This window comes from Galeopterus variegatus, unplaced genomic scaffold (assembly GCF_000696425.1).
Source record: "Galeopterus variegatus unplaced genomic scaffold, G_variegatus-3.0.2 Scaffold619, whole genome shotgun sequence".
In the NCBI taxonomy this organism is placed as follows: domain Eukaryota; kingdom Metazoa; phylum Chordata; class Mammalia; order Dermoptera; family Cynocephalidae; genus Galeopterus; species Galeopterus variegatus.
In genome coordinates, this window is record NW_007726730.1 from 484,972 (window position 1) to 498,789 (window position 13,818).

At 40.9% G+C, this 13,818-nt stretch overlaps 1 pseudogene; it reads right to left on the reverse strand.

Annotated features, from left to right (window-relative positions):
• LOC103588808 overlaps positions 1-13,419 on the reverse strand; it is a 15,055-nt pseudogene extending 1,636 nt beyond the window's left edge.
• Between the last annotated feature and the right edge of the window lie 399 nt (positions 13,420-13,818).

A 13,818-nucleotide genomic window follows, 5' to 3' on the forward strand; every position in this document is an offset into this window, starting at 1 on the left:
TGGCCTTGGTGTTATCAGCACCGCACTCTCCCGAGTGAGCCACGGGGCGGCCCCAAGCATCAGTTTTCTTATTGTTAAAACAGTAACTGAGGGCTGGCAGGTTAGCTCAGTTGGTTAGAGCATGGTGCTGATAACACCAAGGTTCAGAGTTTGATCCCTGTATCAGCCAGCCACAAAACAAAAAACAAACAAAAAAACATGGTGACTGTGTTTGACTTACTACTTAGAGGGAAGCTATGAAGTCAGAAGACCGATATAAATGATTGGACATGATTGATTAAAGTACTACTCAAATGTAATTTATTGTTACTGCCATGTAACAATGTTGTCTGTTCAGCCTGTTGAAAGAGTCCCTCCTCTTGCTCTTCTGACATAGCACCTTCCTCGTACTAGACACATAGCAGTTTCTCAGTAAATATTTACTGATGGATTGATTGATATAGCATAAACACTCTTGCCTGTGTTCTTGGGGAGGTAGAAAGAGAAGCATTTACTTTTCTGGCAATCACTTCCTAGCTGCTTCCTGCTGTCAACTCCCTACTCACAGCCTTTTTCACTTGAGTTGTTAAGCTAAGTCTTCCCCATCCTATGTTTGTGAAGTTAATATTTTAAACATAAACATAGGACTTTAAACATATCCCTGGTAAATTTCATTTATTTGTGAATTCTAACTTTGGAAACTAAGGCTTTTTGAATCTGAATTCTTTCTTCCAAGATATTAAATATCCCTTCTAGCTTTGTTTAATTGATAACAGGATAAACATGCCCTCTCTATCACAGATCAGAGGGTTGTTTAGGTGAGAGCCAAGGAGAGAGTGGAATATTATGTTTTGAACTCATGTAAAAGGAGACAGTCTTCTCCCTCAAGTATTGTGCAATGAATGGATGAGCACACCTAGCTTACCAGAGCCATCCCAACTTGGTCCTCCAAATATTTATTTATAAATATTTACAAATATTTATTTATAAATAAGGGTCCTCTAAGTCCCCTTATTTATGTCGCAGACCAGCCTTAGAATCAGAGCTAATAGAATAGCCAGTGGAGAAAAGGGAAAATATTCTAGAATTTGGTAGGTAAAGAGTACTATTCTGTATAAAATATAAGCACGGTGAATACTACCTCCACCTTTTATCCTCAGTGAGCGAAGCGAAAGGGTTAAGAAAATAGTCTGTTACCCAAGTGTCAAAGACTTGAAAAGTATGAGTCGAAAGGCAGTTGGACCCCAAGGTATTCCAGACTCCAGAGGAGGAGAACCTAGGGAAAGAAGGAGTAGAAAGTGTGTTTAGAATCAAGGGTTTTGGGGGCCAGCCCGTGGCTCACTCGGTAGAGTGCGGTGCTGATAACACCAAGGCCATGGGTTCGGATCCCATATAGGGATGGCCGGTTCGCTCACTGGGTGAGTGTGGTGCTGACACCACCAAGTCAAGGGTTAAGATACCATTACCGGTCATCTTTTTTTAAAAAAAAAAGAATCAAGGGTTTTGGAATTGAGATATTGGGTAGAATATAAGGAAGAGGAGGATACATTCGGATTGAGTCAGCTTGGCTTTGATATTTGTAAGTTCAGTACAAAAACTTTAAGTTCACTAAAGCGGCTAGACAGCTCAGTTGGTTAGAGCGTGGTGCTGATAACACAAGGTCCAGGGTTTGATCTCTGTACTGGCCAGCCTTAAAAAACAAACAACCAACAACAACAACAAAAAAAAATGGAAAGAAAGAAAAGAAAAATTTTAAATTGCCTAGGGAGAGGTCATTTAGTGATAATGGACTAAAGCTGACCCAGGTCTCCTAATAAGATTCTAGCAGAGCAGATCCAAACTCAACCCCTGTCTTCCGTTCTTCTCTTATTAGTACCCTGTTTTGGGTGGGAATGGGTAGGAGTGGGAGAAGGTTGGTGAGATGTGTAATATGACAAAGTTGTCACAATAGATTGGGGAGGGGAGTACACCAATGGGCTCTGTTCACTTGAAAAGCCTCCTGTAGTTTCTTTGTATCTTGTTCTTATTTTATACCTATGTTATCCTTGCTCATAATTTAGAGTCAAATCATTTTATGATGCTTTTTTTTGGAAAATAGCAGTACCCCATCCTCCTCTCCTCACCATTTTCTGCTCTTTAAAGGTAACTACTTTCAGGGCCAGCCCGTGGCTCACTTGGGAGAGTGCGATGCTGATAACACCAAGGCCACGGGTTCGGATCCCATATAGGGATGGCCGGTTAGCTCACTGGGTGAGCACGGTGCTGACAACACCAAGTCAAGGGTTAAGATCCCCTTACTGGTCATCTTTTAAAAAATTTAAAAAATAATTTAAAAAGGTAACTACTTTCAGCTCTTTTTAGGTGACCCTTTGTTACAGGGCACAGGTCCATCTGGCCGCCTGCCCCCTTTCCACTCAAAAGTCAAACCCCTCAAAAGTCGAATGTTGGTGAAAATGGAAGTCAGCTTTTATTCAGGAACACCAGTGACCTGAGGAGTGATGCTGGGCTGACCCATGTCTCCATTAAACCTGAAGGAGAATGGCCTGAAATGGCCAGACTAAAGCCATCTCCAAGATTCGGATTTTCTGAGGGGTTTTTAAGGAGGGGGTTGAGGGAATAGAACATGGGGGATGAAAATCAGGAGGAAAGGGGACGTGAGCTGTGGCGGCTCCGTGCAAGGAGCCAGAGGCAAGGTCTTGCCAAGGCTTCATCTGTTTTCTGTTCTCATCCTTTTTCTTTCTTTCTTTCTCTCTCTCTCTCTCTCTCTCTCTCTCTCTCTCTCTCTCTCTCTTTCTTTCTTTTCTTTCTTTCTTTTCTTTCTTTCTGGCAGACTGGCCAGTTATGAGGAACCAAACCCTTGACCTTTGTGTTGCCAGCACCACGCCCTACCGACTGAGCAAACCAGCCAGTCTGTTCTTACTGTTCTCACCCTTGATATTACTATCTTAGGGTCCTGCTGGAGGGGTGGGATCAGCATAGCTTTATTGATGTCTTCCTTGGTTTCCCACAGTCTGGATAGTACGTGCAAGTCTGCAAGTTTGCAGCTTCAGGCTGGCTGGAAAACAACGTTACATTTATGTGAATAATGTCATCTTGCCCCAGACCGAAGTTCAAAATATCAAATAACCACGGGAAAAGAGGTAAGTCAGAGAAATGCATGCCAAGAAAAAAACTGTGTCCTTTTAAAATCTTTTAGAGCCCATGCACTTTTAAGTCCCAACATTGTTTCAGCCTTGCTCACTCCAGCACTTTGGCATTTTATCTCTGTCTCTCTAAATGATATGCTTATATGGCTAAATTATTGATTTAAAGTTTTTTGTTTTGTTTTTGCTTTTTGTTTATTTGTGGCTGGCTGGTACAGAGATTGAACCCTGGACCTGGGCGTTATCAGCACCACACTCTAACCAACTGAGCAAAAAGGCCAGCCCCTAAAATTTTTTTTTTTTTTTTTTTTTTTTAAAAANAGCGCCTCCGCCAGCCGCCGCCTGGTCCCAGCCCGGCCGCGCGGCCTTGCGTCACAAGGCCCGCCTCGCGCATGCGCAGCCCTTAGCCCCGCCCCTGACCCACCCCGCCCTTTTCTGTAGGTGAGGCGCGCATGCGTGGGCGAGGGGGCGTGGGAGAGCAAGGCTGATGCGTTGTCTCCATTCGCCCCCTAATGGTCAGTCTGAAGGCAAAAAAGGAGGACGTGAACAGTGTGACAGCGACAGAACAATGTGAATGTGCTGAATGCTGCTGAACTGTACAGAGGTAAGTAGTTACAGTGGTAAATTTCGTTATGTATATTTTACCAAAATTAAAAAAAAAACGAAAGGATGTTTTGGGGGGGCCAGTGGGTAGCACACTCTCGCCATGTGGATTGCATGTGGTCCCCAACCAGTCTTGTTCAGTGTCAAATTATATAGTTTAATTTTTTAATAATTATGATATTAATTAAAGCTCCTCATGCAAAAAGTAATACTACTTAAACTTCCAAAACTTCAAGTGTTCTGGGGTTTTTTTCTGATAATGAGTTTTTACATTCCTACTCAAGCATCTAGTTTTCTATTAAAAGTTTGCCATAGTGTGAAGATACAATTACATACCTTCTTTCTAGTTTCAGAACAAATATCTCATGTCTTATTACTTCTTCCCACCAATGAGAAAGTCTGGGGATTTGATACAGGTGGGAAAAAACGTTTCATTGATGAAATGAAAAGCTAGTCGTAAGTCCTTTAAGAAAGGGACAGTCGAAAACAACCGTGTAAAAATTAATTTATTTCAGAGCCGGCCCGTGGCTCACTGGCTGAGCGTGGTGCTGACAACACCAAGTCAAGGGTTAAGATCCCCTTAACCGTCATCTTTAGAAAAAAAAGAACAATGAATTTATTTCGCGTTGAAGTCCTTTGCCCCAAAATGGATTCTCGGTAATAATCATTTTTTAAAAATCATTTAAAAAATAAGAGGAAAAAAAGAAAAGAGGTCAAGGGCTGGCTGGTTAGCTCAGTCGGTTAGAGTGTGGTGCTGATAACACCAAGGTCCAGGGTTCTATCCCTGTACCCACCAGCCGCCCAAATTTTTTTTAATTTAAAAATCATTTTGAAATACTTTGCTGTGAAATGGACTCACGTTCAAAATCATTTTTTAAAAATTTTCGTTTTATTTATCTATAATCCAAGGAGAAAGATTATAAATCACAGAGTGTTTCCACTGTTGTCATTATGACTATTATTTAACGTTATCATTTTTCCTTAAATGTTTACTGTATAAAAAGAATCATATTTTCTGATGCTCAGAAATACTATATTTACTATCCATTGTGTTTCAGGGCAAAATCACGTCTAATAGATATTTTAGAGTTTTTAACTTTTGGCTAGCTTTATTATTATTATTATTAAAATAATGTTTTTCAAACAATTTTCACAAACCTTTAGCTTCCCTTATTTTTGTAGTATTATATTTTGCCACATTTATCATTGACATTTAAAAGCTCTCTTTAAAAAAAAAGGGCCGGGGCCGGCCCGGTGGCTCACTCGGGAGAGTGCGGTGCTGATAACACCAAGGCCCCGGGTTCGGATCCCATATAGGGATGACCGGTTCGCTCACTGGCTGAGCGTGGTGCTGACAACACCAAGCCAAGGGTTAAGATCCCCTTACCGGTCATCTTTTAAAAAAAAAAATAAAAAATAAAAAAAATAAAAAATAAAAAAAAAATCCTTCCTCTCTTATTTTCCTCCCCCCCACCCTTTTTCTTTTGCTTGGCTTTCTAGGAGATTTCTTCAACTTTATCTTACAAACCTTCTGAGTTTTTGTTTGTTTTTGTTTTGCTGGCCGGTACAGTATTGAATCTTCTGTTTTTAAGATCTGCTATCATAATGGCCGGCCCGTGGCTCACTCGGGAGAGTGCGGTGCTGATAACACCAAGGCCACGGGTTCGGATCCTATATAGGGATGGCCAGTTTGCTCACTGGCTGAGCAAGGTGTTGACAACACCAAGCCAAGGGTTGAGATCCCCTTACTGGTCATCTTTTAAAAAAAAAAAAAAAGATCTGCTATCATACTTTCATTTCCAAAGGTTGTTTTGGAATGGTCCTTTTTTATTGTGTCTTATCTTATTCTATGGATGTAATATTTTTGCTTATTCCTTTAAGAATTTTAATAATAGTTTAGGGAAACATTTTTCTTCTCTCTACATAGTCTCTTGTCCTCCAAGGCTTTTTTTTCTCCCCGTTTTCTGTTTTGGCAGATCTGTTTCCACAGATAACTAATGATCCTTTGCTGTCTGTTTTCATATAATGTGGGTGTTTTAGTCAGTTTTGTGTTGGTATAACAGAAATACCTGAAACTGGGAAATTTATAAAGAAGAAAGGTTTATTTGGCTTACAATTCTGGGACAGCTGCATCTGGCATGGGCCTCAGGCTGCTTCTACTCATGGCGGAAAGTGGCAGGGAGCCAGCGGGTACAAGAAGATCACATGGCGACAAGAAGCAAGAGAGAGAAGCAAGAGAGAGAGAGAAGGGGCCAGGGTCTTTTTAAGCAACTAATAGAACGAGAACTCACTCATTAATCCCCCCTCCCCCAGGGAGAGCATTAATCCATTCATGAGGGATCCGCCCCCATGACTCAATCAGTTTCCAACACTGCCACATTGGGGATCAAATTTCCACATGTGTTTTGGAGGGGACAACACATCCAAACTCCATCATTCTGCCCCTGGCCCCCAAAATTCATGTCACTCTCACACATAAAATACAATCATTCTATCCCAACAGTCCCAAAAGTCTTAGCTTGCTCCAGCACCAACTTAAAAGTCCAAAGTCCAAAGTCTCATCTGGGACCAAAAGCAAAAGTTCTTCCAGCTGTGAACCTGTAAAAGTCAAAACCAAATTTATCTACTGCCAAGAAACGATGGTGGAACAGACATTGGGTACACGTTCCCATTCCAAAAGGGAAGAATAGGCCAGAAGAAAGGAAAAACAGGCCCCAAACACATCTGAAACCCAGCAGGGCAGACATTATGTCTTAAAGCTCCAAAATAATGTTCTTTGACTCCAAGTCCTGTGTCCTGGGCACAATTAGGCATCTGGGCTCCCAAAGCATCAGGCAGCCTCATTCCCACACCTCTGCCAGGTGCAGCCCAGTGGGTTGTGCTGGTCCCTGCAACTTTTCCAGGCCGATGTTCTACTCTGGTGGCTCCATAAGTCTGAGATCTCCATGGTGGTCCTGCTGCCTTGACTCTACTAGACATTTCCCTGGTGGGGGCTCCCTGTGGGGGGATCCAACCCCACTTTCCTGCTCAGTATTGCTCTAGTAGATGGCCTCAGCAATGGCTGCCATGCCTCCACTGCTCTCATGTCCTGCTGGCCTGCAGACTTAACACAACGTGGACACCACCGAGGTTTTGGGCCTGTACTCTCCAGGGATGCTGCACGAACCACACTTGGGGCTGCTCCAGCTGGAGCAGCTGGGATGCAGGGAGCAGGATCCCAAGGGCAGCTGTGCCCCAGGTCTGTCCTCCAGGATAATTCAGTCCTTCTAGGCCCGAGGGCCTGTGATGGGTGGGGCACCCCTCCAGACCTCTCAAATGCCTTTAGGGCATTTTTTCCATTGTCCTGGTTCTTAGCATCTGGCTGCCTCACCGCCAAGATAATATCTTTAGCAAACAGTTTATCATCTTCACCCTTGCATTTTTCTCCTGCTCTCCACTTCTCTACTGCATGGCCAGGCTACAAATTTTCCAAAACTTTACACTCTGCTTCCCTTTTAAATTCTGGCTTTACATAATGCCATTGCTGCCATAACTCAGAGTAGGCTGTTAGAAGTAGCCATGCAGCATCCTTAATGCTTTGCTGCTTAGAAATTTCTTTGGCCAGATGCTCTGGTTTACAACTCTTTTTTTTTTTTTTTTAAAAGATGACCGGTAAGGGGATCTTAACCCTTGACTTGGTGTTGTCAGCACCACGCCCAGCCAGTGGGCGAACCGGCCATCCCTATATGGGATCCGAACCCGGGGCCTTGGTGTTATCAGCACCGCACTCTCCCGAGTGAGCCACCGGGCCGGCCCTGGTTTACAACTCTTAAGTTCCAACTTCCACAAAGCTCAAGGGCATGGACACAATGTAGCCAGGTTCCTTGCTATGGTGTAGCAAGGGTTATCTTTTGTCCAATTCCCAATAAGTCCCTCATTTCTATCTGAGACCTCATCATCCGCATGGCCTTTTACTATCCACATTTCTATCAGCATTTTGCTCGCCACCATGTAAGTCTCTAAGACATTCCAAACTTTCCCTCGTCTTTTTCTCTTCTTCTAAGTCCTCCAAACTCCTCCAACCTTTGCCCATTACCCAGTTCCAAAGCTGCATCCACATTTTCAGGTATCTGTTTAGCAACACCCCACTCCTCGGTACCAATTTTCTGTTTTAGTCCATTTTGTGTTGCTATAACAGAAATACCTGAGACTGGGTAACTTATAAAGAAGAGAGGTTTATTTGGCTTACAATTCTGGGACAGCTGCGTCTGGCATGAGCCTCAGGCTGCTTCTACTAATGGTGGAAAGTGGCAGGCAGCTGGTGGGTACGAGCAGATCACATGGTGAGAAGAAGCAAGAGAGAGAGAAGGTGCCAGGGTCTTTTTAAGCAACAAGCTCTTGCAGGAACTAATAGAGCAAGAACTCACTCATTAATCCCCCCCTGCCCCCAGTGAGAGCATTAATCCATTCATGAGGGATCCGCCCCCATGACTCAATCAGTTTCCAACACTGCCACATTGTAGATCAAATTTCCACATGAGTTTTGGAGGGGACAACACATCTAAACTCCGTCAGTGGGGGCACCAAAAGCCAATTGAAGGCTCTGATCATGTGGCAGGGCACACTCAATGTGAGCAGATCTCTGTCATCCTGACTGGACTTTTTCTTTGAGTAATTCACAATATCAGTATCATAGCCTTTTTCCTTTAGGATGTCAGAGTCTGCAAGGAAGATTCCTCCAATCCCTTGCCTGAAGAGTTCAGGCCTGGCTGACAGCATTTTAGAAGCTGAAAAAGAAAGGACTGAGGAGTTGAACATTTAGTATGTAAATATCCTTCTTTAACCCCCTCCTTTTTTTCTATAATACTATGTAGTTTCTGTCTCCTGATTGGATTTGGACTGATATGATAACGCTGCCCTTAACTGAATCTGGTGTTCCCCAGTCAAGAGATTCTTGATTTTACTTCTTCCAGTGAATTAACCTATAGTGTTTTGCCCAGAGTCAGGGGAATTTCCTAACAATTTCTTCAACAGAACAAATATTCTGTTCTTAGCCATACCTTCACCTCTCCCCAACACTCTTCCAAAGGTAGCTGATAACACCAAATCTGGAACCTTGGTGGGTTCTTTGGTGTAAATCACATTGCTTCTTGGCTATCTATACTGCCTGCTTAAGGTTCAGCTTTCCAGGTTCTACTAAGACAGTTACTACTCATCCATCCATTTTCCAGCTTTCAAAATCATATTGTGATCTCTTCTCCCATTCTTTTGTCTTTGTGGGATTATACCTCTTAAAAAACCTCTTTACGGGCCAGCCTGTGGCTCACTCGGGAGAGTGTGGTGCTGATAACACCAAGGCCACAGGTTCGGATCCCATATAGGGATGGCCGGTTGCTCACTGGGTGAACGTGGTGCTGACAACACCAAGCCAAGGGTTAAGATCCCCTTACCGGTCATCTTTAAAAAAAAAAAAAAAAAAGATGTATATCCCTAATAGGAAGTGTTTGTACATATTTTCCACAAGTTTTATGCCCTTGTTATCCTTAGATTGAAGGTAGAATGATGTCTTCTCTTTATTTTGCTCCTCACTACACCTGGTTTGTAGGTTTGTAATTCTGCAAAGGACTTGCTATCAATGACTGCATGTGCCTAGAGAGACTTTTTTTTTTCTTTTCTTTTTTTAAAGATGACTGGTAAGGGGATCTTAACCCTTGACTTGGTGTTGTCAGCACCACACTCTCCCAAGTGAGCCACGGGCTGGTCCTTGCCTGGAAAGACTTTGAACTTAGGTGCTGAGTTGCCGTATTCCTTTGGGTAAGACACCATTCCTGAATCTCAGCTTCTCATTTGTGCAGTAGGAACAATGGTAAACTGTTGGACCTCTTTCTCTTCCTGGAAACTAGTACATGTGAGCTTCTAGTAAGAGAAAAGTACAACAACAATCATCGTATTAGAATGACATTTTTAACAATGAGTGACAGGCCACATTACTATTACCATTATTATTATTGCTATTATTTTTGGCAACTGACCAGTAACCCACATTATTTTATTTATTTATTTTTTTTAAGATGACCGGTAAGGGGATCTCAACCCTTGGCTTCGTGTTGTCAGCACCATGCTCAGCCAGTGAGCAAACCGGCCATCCCTATATAGGATCCGAACCCGTGGCCTTGGTGTTATCAGCATCACACTCTCCCGAGTGAGCCACGGGCCGGCCCAGAGAGATTTTTTCTTACTCAACCTTTTCTTCTTTTTTTTTTTCCGCTAAAAAGATGACCAGTAAGGGGATCCTAACCCTTGACTTGGTGTGGTCAGCACCACACTCTCCCAAGTGAGCTAACCGGCCATACCTATATAGGGATCTGATCCTATGGCCTTGGTGCCATCAGCACCACACTCTCCCAAGTGAGCTAACCGGCCATACCTATATAGGGATCTGATCCTATGGCCTTGGTGCCATCAGCACCACACTCTCCCAAGTGAGCCACGAGCTGGCCCGGAAATTCATTTTTCTAAGAGAAGCTATTAAAAAAATATAAATGGTCTTTTTATACATAGTGTAAATACTTTATTTGTTGTATTGATGCATCTGCTAAACATTGTATACTCTTTATGAATGTTTTTATTTTTTATTTTTTTGGTGACTGGCTGGTATGGGGATCCGAACCCTTGACTTTGGTGTTGTAACACCTCACTCTAACCAACTGAATTAACCAGCCAGCCCCCATAAATGTTTTTAAAACAGTTGAAGAAATTTATTGGCAGAGGTATAAAAATCTACTAAGAGCACCCGGGATGAGGCTAGTGGGGCTGAGGACAATCCTGATCTCTTCTTGTAATTTCAAGTACTGTCACGTAGCATTTTCAACTCTAAGAACTTTCATTTTACCTACATTAACTTACAAGGACTTTTTTTTTTAATGAGAACATTTTAAAACAAATAATATGATGTAATTCTAACTTAAAACCTCCAAGTTCAAGTTCCTTACATTTACTGCTTATTCCTAGATTTCAAATAAATTTTGGTTTGTCCTTCCCACTAGTCTGGCATGTGAATACTACATGAATTATGAAATACAGAATCTCTCTTCTATTCAGTTTTATGGCTTGAGAGATTCAGAACAAGGGGATCTTGCCCTCTTTTTGCCTTATCATTACCATTCTAATTTGGGTGAGGGGATCAGGGGAAGTGCAAGCCTGGGGCCTTCCATGCTAATGATTTTATTTTTGCCTATTATGTATATATAATACAGAAAAGGAGTCCTTTAAATGGAAACATCTCTGGGACATTCATGTTTTTGTATACACACATATTTACACATTTTATACTATATATGTGTGTGTGTGTATATATATCTATATATATACACACACACATTATTATAATATATTCCATCTTCTTCTGAAAAAATTTGAAGTTGCTCATGGACAATGTTTGAGAGGTGGATGGAAGAACAGAAACACAAGGACAGAAAGTTAATGAAGTTAAAGATTAGTAGTTAGTTTAGTAGTTCTACCAGAAATTTTGACCTAGAATCTCAAATATCATAATGTAAGACATAAGGAAAAAATGATTCAATTTACATATATTTTCCAAAACACATCTATTGCTAAAAAAAGAAGCATACTCTCCCTATTTGTATATATTATTTTTTTGTTCTTCTTTTTTTTATTTATAATACTACTCATACAATATCAAAAACATCTAAATTTAGCCTGGAAAAATCACTGTACTCTTTCAATTATTCAAAGACATTTCACCAGGCTAAATTTTAAATATTTTGGAAACAGAAGTTGAGTATTATCTAATTTTTTAGTTCCTATTCACAGGTAAAAAAAAAAAAAAAAAAAAAAAAAAAACCCCTTTCAAATTTCCCAAAATTCGGTTCCCTCTTGTAACATCAGTGAATGTTATTTGACTATGCCAGTGATAGGGTTGAAGTGTCTTCAGCTAAATAGAACTTTGTAAAGAACAGAATCACAACTATTATTATGTTTGTCTAATTGTGTTGAATTGATTTATTTGATCCTTACTTATAAAATGCATCCAGTGGGTCTGGGATTGTACCAGACATTGGAAATGCAAATGTAAAGAAGACATGGGCCTTGCTCTTAATGATAAAAGCCTAGTAGGATCACCAAAGAGATCTGAAGAGGCAAAAAGGAAGAGTTTCTACTTTCCTACAGTTATTGACCTTTTTAATGAAACCAGAGATTCTAACCCAGATCCCATAGGACAGCCTACATTTACTTCCCACTTTTAAGGTGTCCTCATTGACATGGGGAGGTAGCTTGGTGAGGTGGAATTAAGAATGTGGGCTGTTGAGCTGGGTGGTTAGCTCGGTTGGCTAGAGTGCAGTGTTATAACACCAAGGTCTGTGGTTTGGATCCCCATACCAGCCAGCTGCCAAAGAAAAAGGACAAGCCAGGCTGCTTGGGTTTGATGCCAACCTCTAGCATTTACTTCTGGCAGAGTATTCTGGAGCAAATTATTTAACTTCTCTTTGCTTCAGTTTCTTTGTCTGTAAAATGGAGGTGATAGAAGCACTTATCTCATATGCTTTGTTATGAAGATTAAATGAGATATTACATGTGTAAAGAGTTTATAACAACGCCTGACACATACTAAGCACTCAATCAATATTAGATATTATTTAATTAGTATTATTCTTTTTGGCGGGCTCACCAGTGCAGGGATTTGAACCCTTTATTTTGGTTTTATAACACTGTGCTCTAGAACCAACTGAGCTAACTGGCCAGCCTTATTTAGTTATTACTGTAGAATATGTATTCTTTGTTTTAGACTATTGCAAACATTTATCTTGGAAATAGAAGGTTTTGATTTAATCAAAGAAAGCTTCATAGAGGCAGTAAACTTAGGAAAAAAAAATTTTTTTCTTTGGGGGCTGACCAGTACTTCAGGAAAAATTTAAAAGCAAGCAACAAAATATTGCAAAATAAGAAATAATATGGCTGGCCAGTTAGCTCATTTGGGAGAGCATGGTGCTAAGAACACCAAGGTCAAGGGTTCGGGTCCTCTAATGGGCTAGCCACTAAAAAATAAATTAATAAAAAATAAAATAAGAAATAACATAATAAATGGTCAGGAGGCAAGAATAGGAAAACTGGACAAAGTGAAGGATGAGGGCTTTTATAAGAACAGATAAAATAGGAAAATAATATCAAGAGATGACAGAAAAACCTGGAATCAATTGATTAAAAAAGACAGACTTGTAAAAAAAATAATAAAGTAAAAAAGACAGATTTTTAAGAAAGGACTCTAAGCTTTCTGACAAAGACACTAACAGGCTATTAAGGATTTAAAGGAAGAGTGTATGGTCAGAGAAGTAGAGGGGAAAAAAGGAACCATCTCATATCTAGTGTTAACATCTTTGTGGTTTTGCCCAGTGTCTTACATAGCACTGTTCTATGTACTATGTACTTACCTATGTACTATGTACTTACCTGCTCAAGAGCCTGAAAGAGTTCTCTCTTAACTACCAAACAATATCTAAATTCCCTAGCATGGTATTTCAATTCTGCCACCACATAGGTCTGAAACATTTTAAAAATGTCTCGTGCAATATTTAAGATACACGCAGAATAACACAACAAAATACCCATATACCCTTCACCAAGTTTAACAGAGTTAAGGTCATTACATAAACTTCTCTGCTCACCTCTCTTTCTTGGTGTCCATCTGCCCAGGCATTATCTAGATATATTTGTGTGTGTGTGTGTGTATTTAAATATAAATGTATATATATTTCTAAAAGATATATAGTACTGTCTTACAGTATTTTAACTTTTATATAAAAGCAGAAATTTTCCTGCAGCCTTGGGTTTTCTTCCTCCACTAAACATTATATTTGTAATATTCACCCACATTGATCCATGTATCAAGGTATTCACCCATTCTCTGTTCATGGACATTAAATTTATTTCCACATTTTTTTTTTTTTTGTCTTTTTTCTGTGTCCGGCAACGGATCGCAACCCTCAGTGTTGCCCCCGTACCGGACCGGGGACCGGCAACGGGATCGCAAACCTCGGCGTTGCTCCCACGCCTCGCTCAGCCAGTGAGCGGGAACCGGTCTGTATGTGGGATCCGA